This window comes from Podarcis melisellensis (assembly GCF_964234715.1).
Source record: "Podarcis melisellensis genome assembly, chromosome: 5".
Lineage (NCBI taxonomy): Eukaryota > Metazoa > Chordata > Lepidosauria > Squamata > Lacertidae > Podarcis > Podarcis melisellensis.
Window position 1 is genome coordinate 16,440,321 of NC_138537.1, and position 26,690 is coordinate 16,467,010.

Below are 26,690 nucleotides of genomic sequence, written 5' to 3' on the forward strand. Positions count from 1 at the left end.
CCCGAAGCTACTTCAACCCGAGGTATGACTGTATTCACTTATGCCAGTTTCTTTTTTTTTTTAAAGTACTAGGTGGGTGCTCCTGATTCTAATAGTTTAGTGAAAAAAGCTGGCTAAGAAACTGGTTCCACAACTCCAAGACAACATAGGAGATAGGTGAAAAATCTATTCTACATAGAATTATGTAGTAAATTAATCCTGCAGTGTACTACTTCAGATTGCAGGAGTGCAATCTCCTTCCCAGTGTGCTTGACTACAATCCCACCTTGCTTTCTTCACCTATTCGTAGATATTCTTCAACATTCTCAAAAGTCACATCTGGTTGCCTTCTACTCAATGGAAAGAATGATGTTGCAGAGAGGTGTGTGCCATTTTTTTAGTGCTTCTATAAAAATCTCCCTTCACACAGTAGGCAAGTGTATTAGGGAGAAGACTATGTTAAGCTTTTTATAAAAATACGGTAACATTCAAAAATACGATGAACATACCCCACACATGCATTCTGAAGTAGTACTCTCCAGAATTCTTCTAATTAATTCTGCATAATTTTAGGCATATCCATGTTTTTATGACTGGGCTCTTTCCCACACTGCCTGTGTAAATGTAAGAAACTAGAATTGCTCTTATTACAGTAGTACCTCAAGTTAAGAACTTAATTCGTTCTGGAGGTCAGTTCTTAACCTTAAACTGTTCTTAACCTGAGGTACCATTTTAGATAATGGGGCCTCCCGCTGCCGCCACGTGATTTCTGTTCTCATCCTGAAGCAAAGTTCTTAACCCAAGGTACTATTTCTGGGTTAGCGGAGTCTGTAACCTGAAGTGTCTGTAACCTGAAGTGTCTGTAACCCAACACTTGTACTGGCCCTGCTCATGTACCTAAAACATTAAGAGAACATACAGATTCAGCCAATAAATCACCACCCCTGCCACTCCGCATCTGCTCTCCATGCCAGAAAAAAAGTTGAGAGAAAAAGGTGGCGACTCTTATCAATAACTGTGAAAATTGTACTGTATTCAGTTAGTGTACGTAACACCACACACACACTCAGCCTTATTTACTGCCAAGCATTTGTTCAGAACCCTATTGGGTCAACTAGGGTTGCCATACATCTGGAATTTCAGGATTCAGTTGTCAGGAACAGTGTCCAAAATCACCGAAATGTCCGGGAAAATCCAGTTACATATGGCAACCCATCTTGGAAGTGCCAATTTTGGCCAATTCCAGAAAAAACTTCATTTTTTAAAACAGATTTTGCAGAAAAAGCTCAACAACTTTTGTCTCCAGATTTTAACTGTCTGAAATATGGCAACCCTATCCTTGGTTTTCTTCATCATCATTTACAACAACTCTCATGACCACTAGGGTGCAGTCTCTCTCACCACCTGCTGCAAGGAGACGCCATCTCCTATTATGGAAGCTAGCAGACTCCCCACCCCCCACTTTTTTTGCTTTTTGAGCCCTTGTGGTTTGGTTATCCAGGAAAGTTAAGTCGGTTAATGAAACCCAATAACATAATTAGGCTATTTTGCAAAATTAGTACGAAGCAGGGCTGCAAGCTTTAAGTCTACTGATTAAATCAATTAAACCACGAGAGCTTTCCTTATAGATTAGCATTTCCCCGGCATCCCGTCCCACGACTAATTGGTGGGCTGAGGGTAAATGCCTCCCCATTGGGCTTTCTTCTCTTTGGACCACATCTGATGAAAAAAAAAAGAAACTTCAAACAAAGCTTTTCCTTCCACTTTCCAGCCAAAGCCTGCGCATATTTTGCATTTCAGGGTGAAACCGCTAGGGATTTTCCTCAAGCGATAGAAACCACAAGCAAATGAAACAGCGCTCAGCTGAAACTGGGGGTCAACCTATTGTTTAAAACATGGCTCAGTCAGTAGACAGGTGGCGAGTTTCTCTTACCGCATATTCTGTCCTAACTCAGGTGGGGAGTTCATGGCAGGTGTTATGGTGGCAATGAGCAGTTGAGAGGATCCAGGAGCAGCAGCCTCCTTACTCACAGGAAACTGACTGAAGAGGACTCGGCTAGCGGCTCAAATTCCTTGAAGTCAAGACATGGAGCAGTTGAAGGATTTGAGGCCTGCTCCTCCCAACAGTCCTTCCAGGCAAGGAAGCGGGTGAAGTGGCCACAACAGTTGAAGGATTTGAGGCCTAGTGCTCCCACTGTCTCTCCCTAGGCCAGGCCAGGAAGGCTGAAGTGGCTGAAACTTGAAGGATTTGAGGCCTAGTGCTCCCACTGTCTCTCCCTAGGCCAGGAAGGCTGAAGTGGCTGAAACTTGAAGGATTTGAGGCCTAGTGCTCCCACTGTCTCTCCCCAGGCCAGGAAGGCTGAAGTGGCTGAAACTTGAAGGATTTGAGGCCTAGTGCTCCCACTGTCTCTCCCCAGACCAGGAAGGCTGAAGTGGCCGAAACTTGAAGGATTTGAGGCCTAGTGCTCCCACTGTCTTTCCCCAGGCCAGGAAGGCTGAAGTGGCCGAAACTTGAAGGATTTGAGGCTTAGTTCTCCAACTATCTCTCCTCAGACCAGACAAGGAAGGCTGAAGTGGCCGAAACTTGAAGGATTTGAGGCCTAGTCCTCCAACTATCTTTCCCCAGGCCAGGCAAGGAAGGCTGAAGTGGCTGAAACCTGAAGGATATGAGGCCTAGTCCTCCAACTATCTCTCCCCAAGCCAGGCCAGGAAGCACTGAAGAGGCCTAATTACTGACCTTCACACAACCTGAGGCCTTTTATTGCGGTGGGGGAGAGAAGAAAAAGACTGTTTGTTTGGGTTGCACCACTTTGAATTGCAAGGGGTAGTTCGCTCAAGGACTGCTCCTCACTACAGAAGCATTCCCTCCCGCAGAAAACGAAAGGTGAGTCTGGACAGTAAGCTTTCTCCCTTCAATCTAGATTTCTATGTGCAGGGATTAATAAAAAAAATAAAAATCAGGCAGGAGCTTGGAGTCCCTACCAGCATTCTGAAATGGTGCAGCCCACATTCAGGGTTATCAGACCTCTTTAGTGGGAACTAGTCCACAAACTGGTGCTCTGCCCTGAGACGATTCTGTTTTTGTGTAGAGGAAAGAATTATTCTAATTCTGTAGAACTCTCTCTCTCTCTCTAGGAAAAAACTAGCAAAAGCCCTGCATTACCAACTTGTAGATATCAGGTAAGAAATGTTGCATTTTGGGCCTGCGCCTTGTAATCTAATGCGATTCTTGCTGCCATTGGGTGGTGGTAGTTGTTGGCTTAGAGTGCCATTTTGCTTGCTTTATACATGTCGTTTTGGGTAAGAAAGGAGGGACTAAAAAATAATAAATAAAAATAGAATTGAATGCTCTATGTTGCATATGAAAAGATGGGGAATGGTGAGGTCTGGTGTTAGGTATTGAGTAGGGTGTCCATATGTATTGGTTTTTAAAAAAAGAGGAACTGATTAACTGGTGCCCCTCCCCCAAAAAGGACAAAAGATGGCACATATCTGCGTAAATTTGCCAATTCATATTTATAAATAACAGTTTAGAAACAGTTGCTGTGTTTTAAGTAGAAATGTAGTACGTCTCATTGTATTGGGGGAGACCGACCTGCTTGTCTGCTCGGTCTGCTGTTGAGGTGCTAACTGTTAATGGGAAACTGCAAGGCCTCTACTCTCCTTTCTTTTCTTTGTAGTTTGGGAATTCCGTCCACAATAATCAATAGGAAAACCATTGAAGCATATGATTTTGTACATCTGATCATTTGTGCCTTCTGAATGTGAATTCAGCAGCCAGGTTGTTCATCAGGGCAAGAGAGTTTCTGCATATTGTATAGATCCTGGCCCACTGGCAAGTAGTTTCCAGGCCCAATTCAAAGTGCTGTTTTTGACTTATAAAGCCTTAAATGGCTCAGGACCTCCTCTCTCCATATGAACCCACCTGGACCCTGATATCATCATCTGAGACAATCCTTAATGTACTGCCTCCACGAGAGGTCCGGAGGGTAGCCATACAAGAACTGACCTTTTTTGCAGTGGCTCCACTTTTGTGGAATGCTCTCCCTAGGTAGGTGCCAGGCAAAAACTCTCTTTTTCAACCAAACCTTTGGCTGATTAACATCTTATACCCCTTTTAAATGTGTTTGGTGGGGGGCATATTGGTTTGTGTTTTTATATTGCATTTTTACAATATACTTACAAGTTTGTATAGTTTACAGACTTAATAAATAAAATAAATTAGCAAAGAGTAATGATATTGCTTCAATTTTTGCTTTAGCCCTGTACACCACTAGTTCGCATCCCCAATAATTTACTCCCAGGAAACTAAGAAAAACAGTTCCTCACTCCTGCCATATGCCTTACTAAATCAGGTGCTACCTGGATTATTGACTCATGATATCAGAACCTCAGTAGAAACCTCGTGTGTGGACATGTCCTAAAAATTCATATATCCACCAAACTGCTGATGATACACAGCCAACAAACTACTCACACTGGTTTACTTCTGCTTAAATCGCTAGGACTCGACTACAATGTCCAAGTACTCTGATGTAAGTGGTCTGTGGAAAGCAGCCAAAGTCAGCTCCACCACTTAATAAGAGAGAGGAAAGAGACGGCATTCTGAAATGAAACCTCATGATTGCATGTCATCCTCAATTAGGCATAAGGATAAAAGGCTAAAAATATACCCAACACCAATCCCGATTTAGGCTCATCTAGCACACTGTCTGCTTATCTTTTTTTTTTTTTTAAAGCAGATGTACTAATGGAATTCCACCAGCAAGAGTTGATCAAAACCACCATCATGCTTTTTAAAAAATGGACAAAATAAGTTAAAACAAACAATGCATACCAAACGCTCATGCCAAGAGCCTTTCTGTCAAATTGTTGGAGATACTAGCAGTTATTCAGCATCATTTGCAAATGTTTCCCTTTCTCTAAACATAAGAAGCATCCTTAATATAAACAACAGCTTCTCCTTTTAGAAGTCCAAGGAGCCAGGGAAGCTGTACAGCTGAAAAGGGAATGAATGAATCACTTACAGATATGGGTTTTGTTTTTTTATCCTGATCCTGTTATTTTGATAGAATAGGCTCTACCTTTTGTCAGGGCTTTGAGATGAACATCTTTAACACATAACCTCCTGTCACAGGAAATGATTTGTGATCATGATGCAGGCTGAAAGTCCGTAGCAAAGGTGGTGCGATTCGCAACACCATCTTGTTCTCTGGGATCTTGCTGCTTGTAACCACTACTACAAACACTCTTGTTTAACAGGAGGTTCCACCCTCTGGCCCAATCTAGTATCCGAAATCTACTCCCCCACGCCCTCCTTGAAGAGCTTTGGTGGAAAGAAATCTATTACAGGAAGGCAGCCCCTGAGGCCAGCACCTGGTTTATGTTAGCCTAATACAGAGTAGCCATTTATTTTTCTGTACCGCAGAATATACGAAGGCCTGTCTCTACTTTTCTCCATTCAAGGCAAAGGTAATAGACAAATTCTCTATTCCACCTTAAAATGTAGCATTTAGCAACAGAAAAAGATCAGCAAAATAATTGGCAATTGTGGTATTATGGCATATTTTAGGGTTCAGTGATTTAATCATTGTTTAGATTTATCAGCAGTATTTTTTAAAAGAACTAAGAAGATGCCCTAAGTAACCTCACATTTGTTGTTCTTGTTGTTATATTTAATGCAAGTACAGGAAGGAATTAGTGTACTAAAATTATTGGGCCTGCTACATCATATGCACATGTTTGTCAAAAAACATGTTTCTCGTTTCATGACAGTTGCTTTTATCCATATGCAAAATTAACTGTTTGATCAATTAGTCAAACAAAACTATTTCAGTTAAATAATAATGTACTTTGGTGCGCAATATAGTTGGAAGTATGACCCCCTCACCCATCTGTTAGGGATTCTGTAGCTGCGATTCCTGCATTCCAGGGGGTTGGACTAGATGACCCTTGGCACTCTATAAAAGACCAAATATTTTGCAGCTCTAAATAGCTCATGCAGGACACTCATTTAATCTAACCAAAAAGCTGTCCATTGCAAGATTAGTACAGCTTTGGTGCTACTGTTCTGTAATTTTTGTAGGCCTGTTGCAAGATAAGTTTGTGTGAGCTCAATTCACTTAGTGCCAATGGCTGTTCGTAGCCATTAAAATGTAAAAGGCAGCCTAAGGATTTCAAACTAGCAAGATTTTGTCTAGATTGGTATTTAGTGACAGTGCAATTAAATCGTGTTGTGTTTTACAAACGCAGTAAGCAAATCTCAGTGCAGAATCCTTTTAATTGCTTTGTGAAGCTTGGGATCTCCAGTGACCCCCACTACAGTTTTGAACTTTATATGGATGCTGTAGTCAAATGAAATAGCACAAAGGTAGAAGGATAAATCCAGGGACAAGAACTTTGGGCTGGTAGTATAAAAGCAGGAACATTCTGGCTCTGACTACAGTGGCTGTTACATATTTACAGTGAGAAGGATTTTGGCTGCTCCCCGACTGTTACTGCCCACTGTGTTGCCAATGGATAATTGGATGTGTTTCTTAAGCTTGCCTTGCCATATGTATTCTGTTATGGGAGGGGTTTATTATGAACTGACACCTACCCAGACCAGCTGGTCTCCAGCTAGGATTGTTTGCTACTGTTTCTTGCCATGCCCTGGTCGGCTCAAACTGCTTTTTTTTTTACAATTGCATGAGATGTGGAAATTCAACAGGTGAAGTGTTTTCTAGCATGCTGTGATGGAATCAATTCCTGCTATTGGTTTTGTGCCTTCGAAGCAGCTAAAGGCATATGTTGCCACTTGCTGGAATAAATATGTCTGGCGGCAACCCTAGATATTACTCCTGTCTCTATAAAATATGTGGAAGAGCTTTCCAAATATAACAAGCAGACGTCAGATGAAGTGCAGGTTTGCTGGAAGTCTGGAGAGGAATTTATTGTAGAGAATGTACATCTATTTTGTCCAACCGGAACAGTGCTTACTGCTTGTGGGGGGGGATGAGGACCCTTTGCACTTTGAAGATTCAGTCTATGGCAGGTGATGTGAAAGACTGCCTCGTATAAGGCAGTTTTCCATGTCTCTGTCAGCTCAAAGGTAAAGTTTCAATAAGGTGAGGATCTGGAGGTCTTGCACACAGCAGTCTCCCATAACTGATGCAGATATTGTTTGATGCAGCAGATGTAGCATCAAAAGTGGATAGCTCAGTTGGTTAGAGTGTGGTGCTGATAATGCCCAAGGTTGCAGGTTTGATCCCAGTATGGGGCAGCTGTACTAGATCAGGCTTCCTCAATCTTGGCCCTCCAGATGTTTTTGGCCCATGATCCCTAGCTAGCAGGACCAGTAGTCAGGGATGCTGGGAATTGTAGTGTCAAAACATCTGGAGGGCCGAGGTTGAGGAAGCCTGTACTAGATCACCCTTAGGGTACCTTCCAACTCTACAATTTTATGATTCTGTGAGATGTAATTGATTGTAATTGAGCAGCGAGATCGATATGAAGTTGAAGGAATGGACTCACAGAGGACCACACAATGTGGGCCAAGAAACTAAAATGTAATCAAAGCAAGACAAGTATTTATTTATTTTATTTTTATCCCACTCTTCCTTCTGAAGAAGCCCAAGTATTCTTGGTGAGTAGGATCCTTGAGCCTACAGCAGGGCACAGCTTATTTTGGACATGGGTTCACAGTTCTGGAGTTCTATTTGGACTATCCCTTGCTCCTGTAGATCCAGAGGCTAAATCTATATGCAATATATAATAGCAATCTTGATGATAGTTGTAGTGGTTGTCATCAGGAGTGCTTTTGCAGTTTAGTTAGTGAGCCAACTGCATCTGTTCCTGGAGAAGGAAGACCTGGGTGTGGTCACAGTAGTATGAGCTAATAATTGGAGTAGCTTAGAAGATCAGCTGCATGGATTTCACAGTAATTAGCATCTGTTGTTAGTGACCAAGCCAGCCAAAGTTCAAGGAAGTCTGAATAAATGGAGAGCACAACTCACCATAATATTGTTCCATTTTTAAATAAATCAAACATTTGTTCATCCTCTGTGTCCAACTAACATGTATAATAGTATAACTCTTGGAGAAATCCTTATAGGTATGGAAAATTAAATTTCTTTATGAAGAAGGCTAGGGAGTGGGGAAGCTGCGGCCTCCAGAGGTTGTTTGACAGAAACTCCCATCATCTGGAGGGCCACAGGTTCCCTACCCTTGCTCTAGGTCAGGGGTCAGCAACCTAAGGTCCAAGGGCCACAAGGGCCCACGGGAGTCATTTAACCGGCCCATGAGCTGCCCCTGAACCGAGTCACCTGCTTGATGAGTCCCCACGCGCTGCACTAAACCAGCATGGCGTGGGGACTCGCTTCTGTGGCGCCGAAAATTGCATCTGTGCAGGCACCTGAAATCGCGGGCAGGCGCAATCCGTCCCACGACAAAGTACACCTTGCCAACCCCTGCTCTAGGTGATGGAGACTGAAACAGCCAGACACCATAAAGACAACTATTAATAAATAAAACCAGCTGAATCATAGGGCAAAACTGGACTGCTTAAGACACACAGAGCTTCAGGTATCTTTGTGTCTCTTTACTTTACAACACTTGATACTGTACAAACAATGCATGAAATTGGTGTCTTAGGGGCAGAAAGATGCCCAGTCCAGTTATGTCATTCCACTGTCTAGTTTGTTTTTAGTCCAAGTAGGTGATTTGTATCTGCCAGTGGTACTGGTTATGAACCATTGTTATGATGGATGATCATTCCCGAAGGATCCTCTTAAGGAAATAATTCAGTAGGTGGACATCATTATGGGGTGTCACTGCCCACCTGACCTCTGGTTGGTTGGTTGCATTGCTGTTGCTTACCAAGAGGTAGCGGGACAAGGCAGGGGACAGGTTAGTTCAGTGCAAATGTAGCAGAGGTTAGGAGCACTAGATTGGATCTGCCATTGTCTCTGTACCACACCTCTCTATCTTCCGGTAAGGATCATCAACGTGGTCAGGTGAGCAGAGTCACATCTACACACCCATATCTTCTGCAGCTGAAATCATGTGATGGATTTGAGGCATACCAATACATTTCTGATTCAGGTAACTGAATGCATCATTTTAAAATTTCTAATTGCTGTTGGTTAAACCACAGAGCCTAGGGCTTGCCGATCAGAAGGTCGGCGGTTCGAAGCCCAGCGACGGAGTGAACTCCCGTTGCTCGGTCCCTGCTTCTGCCAACTTAGCAGTTTGAAAGCACATCAAAGTGCAAGTAGATAAATAGGTACCACTCTGGCGGGAAGGTAAACGGCGTTTCCGTGCGCTGCTCTGGTTCGCCAGAAGCGGCTTAGTCATGCTGGCCACATGACGCGGAAGCTGTTCACCAGCTCCCTCGGCCAATAAAGCGAGATGAGTGCCGCAACCCTAGAGTCGGTCACGACTGGACCAAATGGTCAGGGGTCCCTTTACCTTTACCTTAATCTCCACAGTGGATATGTGCGAGGAGCTCCAGCCCATATGGACCCTTCTCACTAGTAGGTATGGATGAGAAATGTGTTTAGTCTGCATTTCTACACACCTGCCTAATTTGTGCCTCCAAAACCAATACATAAACCAACATGCAGCTTCCTTTCAAATTTCACATTTTTCCAGGTTTTGTGATGGTTCTTCAACCCCAAAATAAATACAAATTCATACGCACTCAAAAATATTTATATTAGTGAGAAAACATAGAAATGCATTAAGTTAGGGGACATTGCTTGCACAATGTGTATATTTGGTAAAATTGCATACAAAAATTGTATATATGTGCATGAAAAGGAGTGTGAATTTTCATGTACAGTGTTGTGGTTTTTTAATTGCATACTGATGCAAAAATAGGCTGACTTGAAACTATGATGGGGGGAAGGGGAAACTGAAATTGACAGATTCATCTATTCCTACCCACTTGTCCACACAACCTACAGATGTTTACACGTTGTATAGGAATATCACATGGGAAAATGTTCCTGAATTTCTGTGCGCCACTTCCCGTCTGTGCATTGCAGAGCCAGACTGGGAATGGGAAGCTGTTGACTAGCTTCCAGCAAAAGTTAGACTGCCTTGTTGCCTCAGACTAATGACTGTGTTGTCCATCATCCTGTTTCAACAGCAGCCAGCCAGATGCTTGTAGAAACATATGGACAGAGCATAAAGATAATAGGCGTTCTTTGTTGTTTGACTGCTTTTTGGAACGTCAAGTATGGGGAGCTGCCTTTTATCAGGTCTTTGTTCATTTAGCCCAGTGTTGTCTACTCTAATTGGCAGTGGGCATGGCTTCAGGCAGAGGGTATTTCTCATCAACAGCAATTTGTGGGTTGGTTTTTTTTTAACAGCTGGAGATGCCAGGCATTGAATGTGAGACCTCAACCCCTAAGCTATGGTTCCTCCCATAACAGACTGTTGCCCTAGTACTCTGTTATGTACTTGCTCCCACCTGAATCTCGCCATCCTGTGGGTGCAAAAAGTTACACAGGAACAGCTTGCCAACATACCTGCAGAAAACAATTAAACAAATATAACACAAAAATACTTTTGCCCACTACTGATGCCACTAGAATGGACTGGCAGCTGTGTGTCATAACAATAAGTGTTTTATGTGTAAAATTGGCCCATTATCCAGCTCAGGGCAGGAGATGAAATTCAAAACCTGTTCTGTTACCTCCTGTTACATCTTACATACTAGACCTACTAGGGGTCTGCAGCCTTGATTTTGGCAGATAAATACCAGCACACACAACATCCCTCCTGCAATCCACAGACCATGTGAGACTGCATTCCCTCCAGGCTGTCTGTGCCAACTGCTTTCTCTCTTGCCAATCTTTCCCTCTCCTTCTTATGGCAATTTCCATTACCATCTTGAGTTTTGAACCTTCTTCTTTGTCTCTCTTGCTCCTACCTCTTATTTAATGGGTAGATGTTCTTTTGCTTACTCTCCCCTTAGCTTTGCCTCCCATCCTTTACACAGGCGCTATAGTGGCAAGCCTTCACTGACACAAGTGCAATGCAATGTAGTTAAAGATTGGATCTTAGGATTGCGGCATTGATTCCTCAGCCTGTCTCCCTGGAATATGATCCTTAAGCCAATTTCAGTTCCTTTAAAAAAAAAAAGTTTAAGTATCATCTGTTTCTTCCTTGAGATTTCAGATTTATGTAAAAATGGAAGCTCTATACGCTGTTTTTCTTTTGCATTAGGATTCTGTCCAACTTCCAATTCCCAATTTAGATTACATGCTCAGAAAGCAACTCCAAACGTTTACTGCGTTTGAAGGTCACAGCGCTATTGATTGATTTCCAGTTATAATGTATGTTGTCCTAACATAAGGAGCGGGTGAGGGTTTGCATGGCTGTTTTTTCTTCTCCAAAATCTGGACTAAATCCAAAAATGTGAGGATCAAAGCATCTGGACTTGTTGCTTTTATGTTTGGCACATAAAGAGGCTGGCAGTCCCCAATGTGGTCTTGGCTGGGCTCAAGTTGTTTTCCTTCTCTGATGTGAAACAGTTGGGACTCACAGACCCTCCAACACTTAAAGTGGACTAAATAAAAACTGGCTTTTAAACTTGCCAAGTGCATGAAAGTGCCAGTCCCTACAGTTTTTCAAAAGTTATTAGCTATGGCATGCTTTTTCCCTTTCCTTTTCTTATTTTTTAATGAAAATATGTTCTATAAAATTGGACATTTGCTTGAGAAATAGGTAAACTCATTTCACAAGTCTCAAATTATTGTTTTTGATCTGGCTTCAGTCTCTCTGGTCAGTTGGATAATGTGATGCCCACATGTCTTTGATAACTTCAACGGAGCTGAAATTGGCTCTGGCTTTTACTACAGCAGACCCGCCCCTTATTTTGCAATGTGTGAAGTTCTTGAGAAAGTGGTGGTCAAGTGGAAATAGTTGCATGTGGTTACTGAGGGTGGGTTCAGAGGTTTGCTGTCACTTCCTTTACATGTAGTGTCCTTAGTAGCCAGGGACACAGCCAGTGTGAAATAAGGAATGCCTGACCTGATGTGCCTTGGTTAAACTGCTGCTTCCTGGTAGCAATTTTTGAGAGTGTGGGAGCCAAAAATGTACTGTGCAGTCATGCTGGGATAGATCAGGATCAGATGCTACTTTCCTCCATGCAGTTTCACTGGACCATGAACATACATAATATATGCTGAACCCAAGTCATTGTGGATACAGCCCCAGGGAATGTAGGAAACTACCATGTATGCCCAACTGTGACTGGACCCTATATCTGCTAGGCAATGGATGCTTCTGCTAGGACTCTATTGTCCAATCTGATAAACTGTTTTGGTTATGTATCACCACATAGGGCCAGTCACTAAGTTTTCCAACAATTGATCCAGTACATTGATCTGCAGACCCCTTGTGCCTTTGTAATTTCTGTGGTTACTCCTGATTGCATCTTCCACAGGTCAGATATGAATGGCAGGAGCATCTACACAATGTCATTTTCTGTGGCTACATTCTAACTCTGGAATATCTTCCTTGGGAAGAAAATTATTCATGTACTGTACTTAATCTTTGGAAGAGCTTTACTTTTGGCCAACCAGCTAGGAACAAGGAATGTCCATGCTAGCTAGATATTTATAATGTAATAAAATGCCATGAACATACAGGAGAAGCTTCACTACAATTTCAGTATATAAATAATGGGTCCACAGGCTGTGACTATTGCTTGTCTGGTAGCCTGTTGTTGTTGTTGTTGTTGTTGTTAATTCAACTTATACAGCCTATAAATCAGTGATATCTGTCTCTTTATTTACGTATTTTCTTTCTTCGTATTATCGCTAGAAAAACACTGCTCAAATGCGTTATTTCCACATAAAATAAGTTTGGTAAATAGCTTGGTCCAGTACTAACACTTAGTCACAATACCAAGTTGTATTTTAAAAAAGAAAGTTTTGATTACAATATACAGTACAAGTAAATAAGCACATGTGCAATTATGTTCTGGCTGCAATGTTTAGCAGTGAGATTTCTGGTTTTATGGGTCCCATGGTTAAAGCTGACACTGAGGGTGTGAGAACAGGTAGAAGCAGTGATTAATCCCCCAAGCACCTTTAGTACAGAAACATTCTGTTTTATCTCAGAGGAATTTCATTCAAATGGCAAACTCTGTTGTTGGATAAAATATTGGCTATTGTCTCATACCATAATAAACGGTTAAATGAGGCGTTTTTATTGAAATGAAACCTGCCACATGCACAGTAGGAGAGAATATCCAGTTACAGCCATGTAACCATGTCAACTCGGTTCCACTAGATGCAGTGGGGCTTACTCCCTTACTAACCTGCAGTTAATTTGCACACTTAATATCCATGACAATATAAGAGGGGACCCAGCAGCCTAGTGCATAGAATTTGACACGGTGTTAGAAAGATTTGGGTTCAAATTCACGTCTACTGTAGAATCTACGAGTCATTTTAAAAGTGCATTTAATTAACTACGTATTACAGTGATTTACACACCACCTTTCAGGATCCAAGTATCAAAGATGCATTAATAAAAACCTCAGTCACCATATTAATGATTTTCCAATTGATTTATATCCCACCTTTTCATCCAAGGAACACATGGTTATGTGCAGGGTTCTCCCCTGCTCATTTAATCTCCACAACAACCCTGTGAGGTAGGTTAGGCAGAGAAGCAGGGACTGGCCCAAGGCGTGTGTGCTTCATGGCCAAGTTGCAATTAGAACCCGGGTCTCCCAGGCCCTAGTCTGGCACTCTAACCATTACACCACAAGGGCTCTCATGATTCATCAGGCTCCTTTCCACAGGACAATTGGTGGAAGAGGGAGCAAGGGTGTAGTTCTGGTGGAGGAGACCCCAAGGTCTTATTTGCCTTCCTTTTTCAACAGGAATCCTCTCCCCACCCCTACACACACTAAGCCAGAACTTTAGGAAATCCAGTAGTTCTGCCCCTTTTCCTATCTGTGAAGCAGGCATATGAGCCAAACCCAAATATGTTGTATGCTGTTACTCTTTTACCTATTAACAATCTGCAGGGAAGAGTTATGGGAATCGGTCATATCACAAACATGTTTATGTCCACATGAAACGTCACGTTGCATGCCCAGGGCTGGCGCCCTCCCTGATGGGTGCATATGTCTATATTATTCAATGAAAATCCTGCACAATGGCCAGATGCATTCAGGTGGATTGTTGGAAAGGGGAGGACAGTAGTCCAGGAAGCACAGAGACACTGCAACTAGTCTGTCAACACTTGAAAAATCCATTACGAAGTTCAAATAGGAAAGCAGGTTATGGAAACATCAGCTTAAGACAAACGTTTCCAGTCACTAGGACTCCATTCATTATATGCCTGAGTGGTTCCAGGAACAACAGAAAGAAAGCTATGCGGTATTATAATGCCAAGTACAAGAAAGGCAGTACGGATGTTCTCTTGAATCTCACTCGTGGCAATCTCCAATTTTTCATGCTTCCCCTGCTTTGACCTGCTGCTTGGTCTCCCTCTGGAGTTTGGTGCTGATGGCTTGTCTTTGATCAAAGTGCTGCCACTTTCAGTGGGTACAGTGTGGGAGGAAGTCAATTTAGCACCCTTTCAGTGAATAAATACTGCCCGGCTTTATTTACCCACAGTGTCACTTTCTGGAGAAACACCAATTCTTTGCCTGACCAGGCCTCTGTTTATATATTATCCAGCGTAGTGATCATCTTGTGATTGCTCTCACCCTACACCCAGTAGTGTATGAAGGAAGTTTCTGATGCCCACAAAATAAAAGACAGTGAATGAATAAATAATATAGGAGGACCAGCTTGTATTTTACTAGTCAAATAAAAATAAAATATTTGTATTTGCAGATAATAAAGTTAGTTGCTGGCATCCGTTTGCCTCAAGAGACAATGGAGTGCAAATCCAGGAGTGAAGTCAAACCCTTGCGTTAGAAGCACTAAAGTGACTTCCCTGGGACACAAGCCTGAACAGTGTGCATGGAGATCCTGGGCTGACAAGACCCCCCTTTTGGCCTGGATGCAAACTCTGTAGGTAAAAAAAAGTAAAGGACCTCTGGATTGTTAAGTACAGTGAAAGGCGACTATGGGGTAGCAGCGCTTAATTCACTTTCAGGCCGAGGGAGCTAGCGTTTGTCCACAGACAGCTTTCTGGGTCATGTGGCCAGCATGACTAAACCACTTCTGGTGCAACAGAACACCGTGACAGAAATCAGAGTGCACGGAAACACCGTTTACCTTCCCGTCACAGTGGTACCTATTTATCTACTTGCACTGACATGCTTTCAAACTGCTAGGTTGGTAGGAGCTGGGACAGAGCAGCAGGAGCTCATCCTATTGCAGGGATTCAAACTGGCAGCCTTCTGATTGGCAAGCCCTTGAGACTTAATGGTTTAGACCACAGCGCCACCTGTGTCCCTATAGGAAACACGGAAAGACAGGGAAGGTGTACTGGAGGTGGCATCACTCTGTACTCCCCCAAAATGAGGGGATTGCTAAAAAGGAAGTTGGAAGGCAAAGTCAAGAGGGTCAGATCTTCCCATAATGATTGGGTGTTGTTTAAAACCACCAGAATAAAAAAGTAAGAAAAATCTGGCAATTCTCTGAATAGATAGATGTAGAAAGTGGAGTCCCTAAGGACTAGAATTAAGACCTCTGCTTTTAAATTTGTTCATAAACGATCTAGGGTTAGGGGTGAGCAGTGAGATGGCCAAGATTATTGATGATCCTAAATTGTTCAGGGTCATGACTGGTGACCAGCTATAGCTCAGTGGTAGAGAACATGCTTTGCAAGAAGAATATCAAGTCCCTCTCATTTCCAGTTAAAATTATTAGTTGGCAGGTGGTGAGACCCTGGAGTGTCCCTCCCAGTCTAACTAGATGATACTGGGCTTGATGGACAAATACATTGCTCCTTATGCACTATGGTTGTTGTTGCTGTTGTTGTTGTTGTTGTTGTGTGTATATACAGTATGTAATTACTGTTTACTTAGGGTCATTGAAGGGACACGGGTGGCGCTGTGGTCTAAACCACAGAGCCTAGGGCTTACCGATCAAAAGGTCGGCTGTTCGATTCCCCGCGACGGGGTGAGCTCCCGTTGCTCTGTCCCTGCTCCTGCCAACCTAGCAGTTCGAAAGCACGTCAAAGTGCAATTAGATAAATAGGTACCGCTCCGGCGGGAAGGCAAATGGCGTTTCCGTGCGCTGCTCTGGTTTGCCAGAAGCGGCTTAGTCATGCTGGCCACATGACCCGGAAGCTGTACGCCGGCTCTCTCAGCCAGTAAAGCGAGATGAGGTCCACAACCCCAGAGTCATTTGCAACTGGACCTAATGGTCAGAGGTCCCTTTACCTAGGGTCATTGAAGCTCATGCACCATTCTGTTGCTCATACTGTTTTGGAGATCTTGGCCTATCTAGTGAAACAGAAGGTAAGAGGTGAACTTTGTGGTTATAAGCTCTTCTGCTAAGGTCTATACAACCCCCTACCACTAATACTTGTACCCATCACTATACCAACCTTCCCCCACCCTCTCCAAAATCCAGATCCCCCCTTCTTTAAATCTTGCAAATAAGGAATTTTCTTACTGCAAATGAGGATTTTTATTATAGTGTCAAGATGATAAAGGATAGTTTGAAATCTGTATTAGTGTTGAATACAGGTAAACGTAATACTGGGAAAGCATGCATCCACATTATGCCAAGAGGAAAATCGAAACCATGGCATAGCCTTACTGTGATTATCTTCGTGACTTGTTTCCATCACTGTGAAGAAAACATGAGCAGCCTTTAGCAAATCCAAGTTTGATCAGGGGAGCTCTTTTGAAAGAAAGTAAGAAATTTCCAAGCTTTTTACTAAAACCCCGACAGTCAGGATTAATAAAACAACATGCACATAGCAAGAACAATATCATCATTGCTAATCAACAATGAGAAATGTTGCCTGCAAGTCTAAACAGACCACAAGAATGTTGGAAAGAGTGAGTTTTTGCTATAGCTTGTGGTGAGGGAAGAACATTTGCTTATGCTCATAGTTGGCTAGATAGAAGAAGAAAAGGCGTGTTGCTGCATTGTGCTTGGTTGGCCTCATATCCAACATGATTCTGATTTTCAAAAGCACAGGCAGAAACCTCAGGATTGAGGTGGGCAGCTGGTAACTGTCTCCCCTGCATAACTTAAGTTTTACGAAGTGCAACTTTATACAGGAAGTTATCAACTGGGAAGGTATGTAACCTACCAACTGAGAGGTTTATGGTTAAAATCAGAGCCTGAAAGGAAACTGGTCATAAGAAAGAAGATGAGCCAGTTTCCTCAGGTATCTTTCAGCCCCCAAATCGGCAAAATTCTGCTTGAAATTGCTAACTCTTTATTCTGCTGGCCTAAAATTTTGATGAGTCTGGGGACACAATACGAAAGCATCTTGTGAAAGTATGTCATTTCTTAAGGGGGCAGAGAGAGACTCGGGTTAAAGCAGTTTTAACATTGACTAGCACCTTCCAGGGCCTCCCCATTGGGCACCAGCCATCTCTGTTGTGGGGAGCCAATGACTCGTTGCAGCTTCAATGAAGGGCCTGTGGCAGGGTCAGGACCACATTCTGTTATAAGTTACCTTATGAGGGCCAAATGTTTGACCAAACTGCGGGAGGCAGTGGAAGACAGAAGTGCCTGGCATGCTCTGGTCCATGAGGTCACGAAGAGTCGGACACGACTAAACGACTAAACAACAACAACATGAGGGCCAAATGCCAATACAGTGGTACCTCAAGTTACAGATGCTTCAGGTTACAGACTCCGCTAACCCAGAAATAGTACCTCGGGTTAAGAACTTTGCTTCAGGATGAGAACAGAAATTGCGTGGTGGTGGCACGGTGGCAGTGGGAGGCCCCATTAGCTAAAGTGGTACCTCAGGTTAAGAACAGTTTCAGGTTAAGAACGGACCTCCAGAATGAATTAAGTTCTTATCCCGAGGTACCACTGTAGTGGATGTAGCCAAAGACAAAGAGGGTATGGCAATGGATGTGACCCCTACCTTTGTACAGTAGGCTACATTCCAGCCATACCAAAGCCATTGGTTTCTGCACCCACCCACACTGTTCAGGAACACATTCCAGCCTAGCTATCATGGACTGATTGGATGCAGAGGAATAGTGGGAGGAACCTGGTGGGGAACCACTGAGGGAAGAAGGCTCAGAGCCCAGGAAGTGGTGGTGGGACAACGATGAAGAAGAAGGAGAAGACTGGGAAGAGGTGGGGAAACTGACAAGGTAACAGGGCTTCGTGAGCTGGGAGAGCCTGTGGCAGACAGAAGGCAATAATCAGAGACAGAAGCTGAAGCAAGAGGGTAGGAGAAGGGAGGTCAAGAAGCAGAGATTAATCAGGTTGGTGAAGAAGCAAGGATGTCTCCCTCCTGCTGCATCAAGCACCTCTCCCCCTTTGTCTCAGAACCAGAAGAGACATGAAAAGGGCAGAGGAGAGGTTAGCTGCATGTAGGCACAGTCTCTGATTACTTGGAGGAAGACCACCGGGAATGAGCTGCTCATTAGGGCTTTTTGTTCAGTGGGACCCAGCTCCGTCACCTCTCAGGTTGGTGCCATTGACCTTCTAAGACAACAAGGGAGGTGTTCATGGTGAGTTCTGGCACATCTTTTTCTAGAAAAATAACATTGAGCCTAACACTTAATCAAGTTGTGGAGATTGTGGTTTTGCTTATAAAGAGTTAACTCCATCTTTGAGCCATGCTCCTATGACACTGGCAAAAGCACTTGAGCTGGGCATGGAACAGAGCTGGTGAGGCATGTTGCTTGCAGAGGGGCCAAGAACTAGGGCTAAACACAGGGGCCTTAAGGGCTGCATTTGGCCTCCAGGAGCACACCCCTGAGCTATGGAGTTTAGGGAATAGATGTGGTTTGTTTTTTTAAGCAAACCACAAAAGCTCTCCAAACCTCCCCTGTCCCATTTGCCATCTCTAGCCCCACTGACTCACCCACCAAGTCCAGCATGGATCATAGCTGGCTGAGACTTGTGCTGATGCCAGCTGAGGTGTTAGCACTGCCCACTCCCATGGAGGGCCTGCAGCTTGTGAAACCTCATTAAATAAAGAAAAACACACAGCAATCCCTTAGCCTTTTCAAAAACCTCATAATCAGTATTAATACTACTTTTCTGGTGCCAGATGACGTGGATTTTATTTATATCACACTATCAATAATTAGTGAGGCATTATTGAGCTATATGCTTCTTACTTTTGTAGTAGATGATTTAATTTTGTAAAAAATAAAAACCCCGACAGAACAGTTGTGAAACTAACACAGTGCCATAGGTCCAGAGATTTTCTCCAGTACCAGCACAGAACATCTGCATTAAATAAGATGCAGGGTTTTATCCAACTCAGTTTTATTTGAGCAGACCTATCGACCTTAGTCATGTTCATTAATTTCAGTAGGTCTGAGTAGGACCGGTGTTGGATAGAGTCCTGTGCCCTATATCTGACTATTCCCCAAATGTCCTTTCAGATGATGGTGGTAAGTGACACATTAAAAGTTCCTTGTTTACATCTGTATGTAAACATTTTTCCTGATGTTCTGGCATCATGACATCTAAAGGGAGATAAAGGGTACAGACAATAGCAGTCTGCAAATATATGAATTTTCCCATTTTCCCCATTTGTCATTATAAAAGTTTAAGGGGAAATTCAAATTCACATCTTTATTTACTTGCCTTGAGAAACTTCAGTGTTTTTGGCTTGCTGGCCATGTTTGCTTATTTGCAGTTTGGGGAGGTTTCCTGTCATAAGATCATTATGATTTAGAAGGGATCTTAGTGATCATCTCAGCGCAGGATCTGCAAAGCAGGATGCTGTGACTATATCATCCCCGACATTGCCAGGCTCTTCAGCACGTGAGAGCCCACCATCTCTCAGATCAGTCTGTTCCAGTGTTGAACAACACTTGCCATTAGGAAGGTTCTCTGAATCTTTAGATGATTCCCTTCAGTTTCCACCCAGGAGATGTTCCTTCAGATGTTTGAAGAGCGCTGTTATGTCTAACCTTAGTCTTCTCTTCTCCCAGCTGTTCATACTTTGCTCTTTCAGTTGTTCTGAATGGTTATTTGTTACTTGGTTTAGTTGTATTTTAACTTTGATTTGTATTTGTTTACATATTTGGGGAATGTTCAGCAAATCCTCAAAGGGGGGTTTTTAAGGCAAATTTGGGTCAGCCCTTCTTTTCACAATGGCAAAGACTTCAACAAATGGTGTACTGCATTCTGTAATGGTGCTTCTTCTTCTGTGGCAATGCCAATAGTACGAACACAGGCAAAGGGAAAGGCAATTTGCCAAATACTCCAGAATGGTAAAGATCATCAATCCAGGCTCAACTGACCCCGGTTGCAGCCTGATGTAATGGAGATGAGATGAAGGCTAGCAGTTGTTTTGCTTCTTAGATACACATGAGCATATGTCATGCAAATGGGCCATGCACATGAATCGCTGCCAGATGAGTCCCATGAAGTGAAAGCTGCAATCTGGAGTATTACAGTTTAGAAGTCTGTCAGGCATCATGCCATATGCATGGCCAGTCTGTGTGCTTGCCCATGTATGCAGTCTTGGGAAGCACTCTGGAAGTCATCTCATGTCTGTCAGGTATGGTTCCAAGCTCTCTTTGTTACAGGAACTAATCAGAGAGACCCAGTATGGTGTTCTAAACACTTCATGATTTTTCAGTCGGATGTATGCTTTAGGTTGATCAAAATTTCCGTCCTTTTGTAGTGGAAAGAGGAGGGCTGGTATGGCAATAACATATATGGAAAATAGTCACAAACCATTTATAAGTCCCTGATTGTTAACAGGTGGTTCTTGCAAAAAAAAGGAGATGATAATGGCATTTCTGCTCCCCTCCTCCCCCAAAAAGATGCTTATTGTCTCCTGTGTGGTACCTTTTACTCTTTGCAAAGGAATAAAAAACAAAAACATTTAACACCACCCTCTTTTGTGTTTGTTCACATGGGAAATGCATGTTTAGTAAGTGTGATCTGTATGTTTCTCAGAAATGGCATGTGGCAATGAAAAGTGCAGTGCATATGGACTTCAGCATCAGTGGCTACCTAGATGCTTGTGGGAAACTTGCAAGCAGGAGCTGAGCACAACAGCAGCTAGCATTCAGAAGCATACTGACTTTGACAGTGGAGGCAGAATATAGCCATCAAGTTTAGCAGCCATTGATTATGCAGTGATTAAAAGTTGCTTAAATTCTTCTTAGCTGAAAGAGCACTTTGTGGCAAGAGCTTCTTTTATCATAACCACACAGTGATAGAACACAATATTCCCACACTCACCAAATGATGGCCATACATAGGCATTTAGACTCTGCTTGTCTGTCTTCCATTGGGTTACCAAAGTCACATGACTGGTGAAGTTCTTGCCAGATTGCTTCACCTCTTTTTTTCCTAGCTTGCAAGGTGGCTAGTGGATTCTGGGAGATTCCGCTGTGGACACAGCCAAATGGTGATAGCCTCTAAATCTTCTTGTATTCGTAGCAGGATGGCTTGCTGAAGATGGATTTTATAACTGTAGGGCACCATAGATAGATGCACAACTCATCCCAGGGTAATCTTACTAATCGTTTTAGAGTCTCTTAAAGTAATGAAGATTATATCAGTGTCAATGGATTTCGAAGAGATAAATCTCCAGTGGGAGTGCAAATGCAGCTAAATTCTGCTGCTGTCAGATAGCAAGGGCACATACATTACTGGTTGCTGGCAAAGTATCTGCTCATACATAAAACATATTGCAATCAAGCTGCATCATCCACTTTTACTACTAAACTTGAATGGGGTGGGGAGTGAATTGGTGGCAAAAGCTTGTGGAGCTTAGAAGATATACTTTCTAAATTGCTCACTATTTTCCTGGACAGTTTTTCATTTTGGGGTGTGGGTATAAAAGTATTTTAGTGTTTGGGAAAATGAGAGGTTGATGGTAGAGGTTGACTTTGGCACAGTATCATGGGCAGATGATGAGATGTCTTCTCATTATAAGGACTGGACATAGGCAGGGGAAAAAGACAACGCTGCCAAAAGCTGGAGTTTTCTGAGAATTATGATACAAACATGAGCTTCATTCTGCACTAAAGACAGTGAAGACAGATTTAATACATCTTGACTACTATTGAAATGCTGGTTTAACAGAGTTCTTTCAATCATCATCATCTTGTGTATCAAGTGATTGATATAGCACATTAGTGTTCAAAGGTCGTCTCTCTCACACACTCAATAATCTTTACAACCTTGGAAAAGAAGTGTCATGCTCCTTCTGGGCTAATTTGTCCACCTTTGATCCCCACCCTGCGCTCAGCTCTCATCTGTGGCTCCTTGAAACATGTCCACACACCAAGAATGGCTTCGACTGGCTGGCTTAAACCAGTTGAGGGCAGCCGATGGTCTCAAACCCTCATTGAGTTAGAGACATCACCTGCATGCAAAGACAGTCTCTGGCAGATTGAGCAGACAAGACCAGTAGTGGTTCCAATGGTCAATCAGGTGGTTTCTGTATGTGCTGTAGTGGGGAATGAGGGGCAGATGGTTCATCAACCTGGGAAGGTTCAACTAGCAGAAGGAAGACTATGATCCTAAACCTTCGCTGCCTTGCAGGATGGATATCTTTGGGAGAAGAAAAGGCTAAGGAGTAAACGCTACACAAATCCGGAGTGGAGACCCTAAGACAGTTGGATGGCACCTGGAACACCTTTTTGCAGCAACTGCTGCAGCCAAGCTGATGCCAAACGTATTGCTTTGCTTTCCATCAGCAAGGCCAAAATCTGGGCAGCCCAGGACCTCTGTACACACTGCCCAGGCTTGTACCCCAGGAAGGTTACTTTGGTGCTGCTAACGCACAATTTGACTTCACTGCCACCCGAGTCACACTCTATTGTTTGAGACAGTCAGATGCCACCAAAGTATTCTACCCATATTGCAGATAGGTGGGACAAAAGCTAAGACCATCTACATAATTTACGGTAGAATTAAAACATTCTGCTTCATATCTCAGTCTCCTAGCTATGCTAAAGTAGCTCTCGCCTGCTGCATTACTTGTTTTTATTTTTATTTTATTCAAGACCATTTATATACCTCTTGGTTGTAATAAAACTCTAAGCAGTTTACAGGAAAAATTATTTGCTGCCTTGACTATTACTGCAGAAAGGTGGAATAGAAATTAATCGTATATGCTATGCATAGTTGCCACATACCTGGTAATATTGTTCACTTTGACGGAATAGCTTTCCAGGATCACAGGCGTAGGTATTTTCACCGCATCTTACTTAATCCTCTTCACTGGAGATACAAAGATTGAATCTGGTGCCTTCTGCATACAAAGCAACAAGCTATAATAGCAATGACTGTAGAAAGGACTAGAAAGGATTCAGCCTGTGCATTTGGGATTGCAGACAGCCTGCATTTCCTAAGCTTCAAAAAGGTCGTTTGCCAAATTATCCCTTGGCTGTGTGTTGCTAAAGATTTGAGGGCATATCCAGGCAATGTTAAGTACTTTTGCATCTTACCATTCTGAATAAATGAGAGAGAGAGAGAGAGAGAGAGAGAGAGAGAGAGAGAGAGAGAGAGAGAGACAGAGAGAGAGAGATGGTTTTGAGCACGTATTTATTAAATATTTGACCCTTGGACAACTGGGACTTGAGAATGCTTACCCTTTGGTGTGATTTAGTAAATACACGGTTCACACACATTCTGCTTATGCAGAGAGTGGGGAAGTCAGGGTGCACATCTTACAACCTGTGTTGAGGCCAGATCTCTACTGGTTGAACCACGGTTACATTTCTGAATACTTGCTTCAGTGCCGAATGAATGATAAAGAAGAAAGACACAGAAGATCCATGAACATATTTATTTTCAGCATGATATATAGGTACAACAGAAAACACTGCGTTAGTGAACACTCTCATGGCTGACAATTTTTAGGGGGCATGAGCCAGGTGCCCCCCCAGGAATCTCCATCCCTCTCTGCCTGCTGCCGGGGGCCTCTGGACCCCCAAGCCCGGCTTTGCCTTGCCGCTGTGTCCCCCGCCTCCTCACTGAATGGACTTGCCCGTCAAAGGTTGCTTTGGCCAGCCAGGCTCCTTCCTACACAGGCGGGCAGGGGCAAGGTGCAGCCTCACTTGGCTCCGGAGGCCAGGAGTGAGCTGGTGTGCATGTCTTAATAAACATGTAATGAAACGCAGATGCTTCCCAGCATCACTTAATACACTGCAGCAGAGCTCCCACATAAATATAATCTTAATGCGCAGTCAACCATAGTTGAGATAAGACATTCTGACGAGGAGGAAAGTGGCTGGCAACAATGGCATCCTTGCCACTTTAAATATGGGGAGGCCAGCTTTCAGTCCTCCTGGTCACCAGCATTTTGATTTCCTGTATAGAGAAGCACCCTTATGGAATTTGCCCAGGATAGTGGGTTTCCCCTTCCCCTCCTGTGGGATAAAGTAGCAACGTTATAACCACTGATGCTTCTGAAATGTCTCTTTGGCTTTTAGGGAAGGAATAAGAAGGTATAATTTCCATGTTTGTCCTGCTGGCAGCTTCCAATGCTGTGTTGGTTATTACTTAGGCAAACAGAAACCTGCAGCCAATCAAAATAATATGCTTGGCAGGAAAGCTGGGCAAAGTTTAATAGCTCGGGTTCTTCAACATAAAAAGGATAAAAATGGACTAATAATTTCTGGCAGGGCGGAGCAGGGAATATTTAAAATTCTGATTGTTTTCCTATGAGGTTAACATTATGATTACTGAAGTCTAACCTAAAACATGCGGCTCTGTTCCCATGAGCTGAAAGGCAAGTAAAAATCTACTGGATTTAAAACAAGGGTGCCAACTGTTCCGAGTGTCCAGGTCTGGGTGTCTCCATACTCTTTTCCAAATGCTGGACTGAATATGTTTTCTGTAAGGAAGGGCACACAGTTGAGACACTCTCCATGGCCTCAAAGCAGAAGGGGATTGCACTCACCATTTCCTCCAAATCCAGAGCAGCCCCACCAGCTGGCAACAGCCACTCCATTTTAAAATGTGAACTCTCCCTACTGGTGATAACATTGCCAGAGAACCAAAGAGAAAGAGTTTGTCTGTCTGAAGTGTTAGGATGCTCTTGATGCGAATTATAAAAAAGCCGTATATGGCAAACTGGCTGCATCACGGTCAAAATGTTCCACACTGTATTAATTTCCATCAGTCTAAAGCTTGTATCTAAAGTAGCCCTAAATCTCTTATTCCACTAGCACAAGGGTTTATTCTTTGCACAATGGAAAATTTCCTTCCCCTGCACCCCCCTCCAATGTGTTCTGGGTCTTCTCTCCCCCCACCCCGGGCAAACCTCCAGAGCAGATTTGGAGAGGGCCCTGGGTGTGGTCTGGGGAAGGAGCGGGGAGGTCTGTATCGTAGCGGTAAATCCTTGCACTAATGGAACTAGGGTATTGGATACCAGCCTATATCTGGAGAAATGCAGCTGGTTTCAAAATGTACATGATTTCTCATGTACACAATAAGTTGACAATGAACACTCCTGTGAATGAGTAGAATATGATTTAAAACAAACAAACAAACTGATGGCTGCACATTAGCCTGGGAAAGTAATTCCCTACATGTTTTAATTGTTTTTACATACTCACAAGCATGTCATCTCTTAAGAATGGGATGAAACTTCTCATATGAATGAGCTGGCACTTGTTTTCTCGGTGCGCTGCTCTGTTGTTTGTAATTATGTTTGGCTGCATTAAACTGTTCCTTTCTATCTTTAAAATTCTAAAGCCTCCAGATGCAGCAGTGAAATCTACATGGAAGCACAGAGAATTATAAGACAGCCAGATTTCACGGTAAGCAGCCTCAAAGCAACTACATTTTTTGAGGTGTCAAACTGTAGGGAGGGAGGGATCTGTCAATTTTAGTTTTCCAATCTTAAGTTCAGTTGCTCGCATTTCAACATAAATTTGCAATATATTTTTTTAAAACCCCCAGCCGTTGTGAAAAATTATCAACAATTTTTTTAAAGCCCTCAGGAAAATTTGTCAGCATTTTAGTACAAGTTTCTCATAAGACACATTTTTGTATACCATAATGACTAATAGATTTCTGCAAGCGATTTCCTCATACGCAATACATTTTGGCATGTTAGTTTATATGAAGTTTTATGCACACTTGCATCTAATAGATGCATTTTTGTACACAATATTTGGTTGGACAACTGCGTCGGCAAATTCAGAGAAGTGCAAATTTCAAAGGATAGCTGCATTTCCGTTTGTGTATTGTTTCGGGAAGTTGTAATTAGGTAGGTTTGCTTTAAAATGTGAACCAAGTCAAATTTCTCCTATCTCCCCCACATCAGAGTAAAAATTTGCAAAGAGGGGTGGAGCACAATGTGCTGCAAACTGACTTTTAAAGAACTGTATCTGAAGCAAACACAGGCTGTCCAGTTCTCCCTTCCCTTGTCTTGCAATATATTACTATGACAGCACAATGGAAAGTGTAATTTCCAGTGAGAACTGAAACCCGAGTGAAGTGTTAAAATGAGAGAAAGGATGTCAAACCTTGCTAAAGAGATGCTTGGAATAATAAGGTGGGAAAGGTATGTGCTTTCTGAGAAAGAAAAAAACGATGTTCTTGTGAACACAAATACATACACACTTACTGGGTGGTATTCAAACAACTTTTACTCAAGTAGACTCA

The 26,690-nt window shown here is 42.9% G+C and overlaps 2 long non-coding RNA genes across 4 annotated transcripts in view; one reads left to right on the forward strand and one right to left on the reverse strand.

Annotated features, from left to right (window-relative positions):
• Window positions 1-9,031, reverse strand: part of LOC309369996 — a 128,510-nt gene extending 119,479 nt beyond the window's left edge. For all 3 annotated transcript variants that reach the window (XR_014168327.1, XR_014168328.1, XR_014168329.1), the window contains exons 1-3: window positions 8,931-9,031; window positions 2,666-2,844; window positions 1,913-2,438 (exon numbers count right to left, since the gene is read on the reverse strand). This is a non-coding gene — a long non-coding RNA (uncharacterized lncRNA). The remainder of the gene's footprint in view (window positions 1-1,912; window positions 2,439-2,665; window positions 2,845-8,930) is intronic.
• On the forward strand, window positions 3,009-25,967 carry LOC309370018. Its single transcript, XR_014168357.1, has 2 exons — window positions 3,009-3,159; window positions 25,776-25,967. It is a non-coding gene; the product is annotated as an uncharacterized lncRNA (long non-coding RNA).
• Window positions 25,968-26,690: the final 723 nt, after the last annotated feature.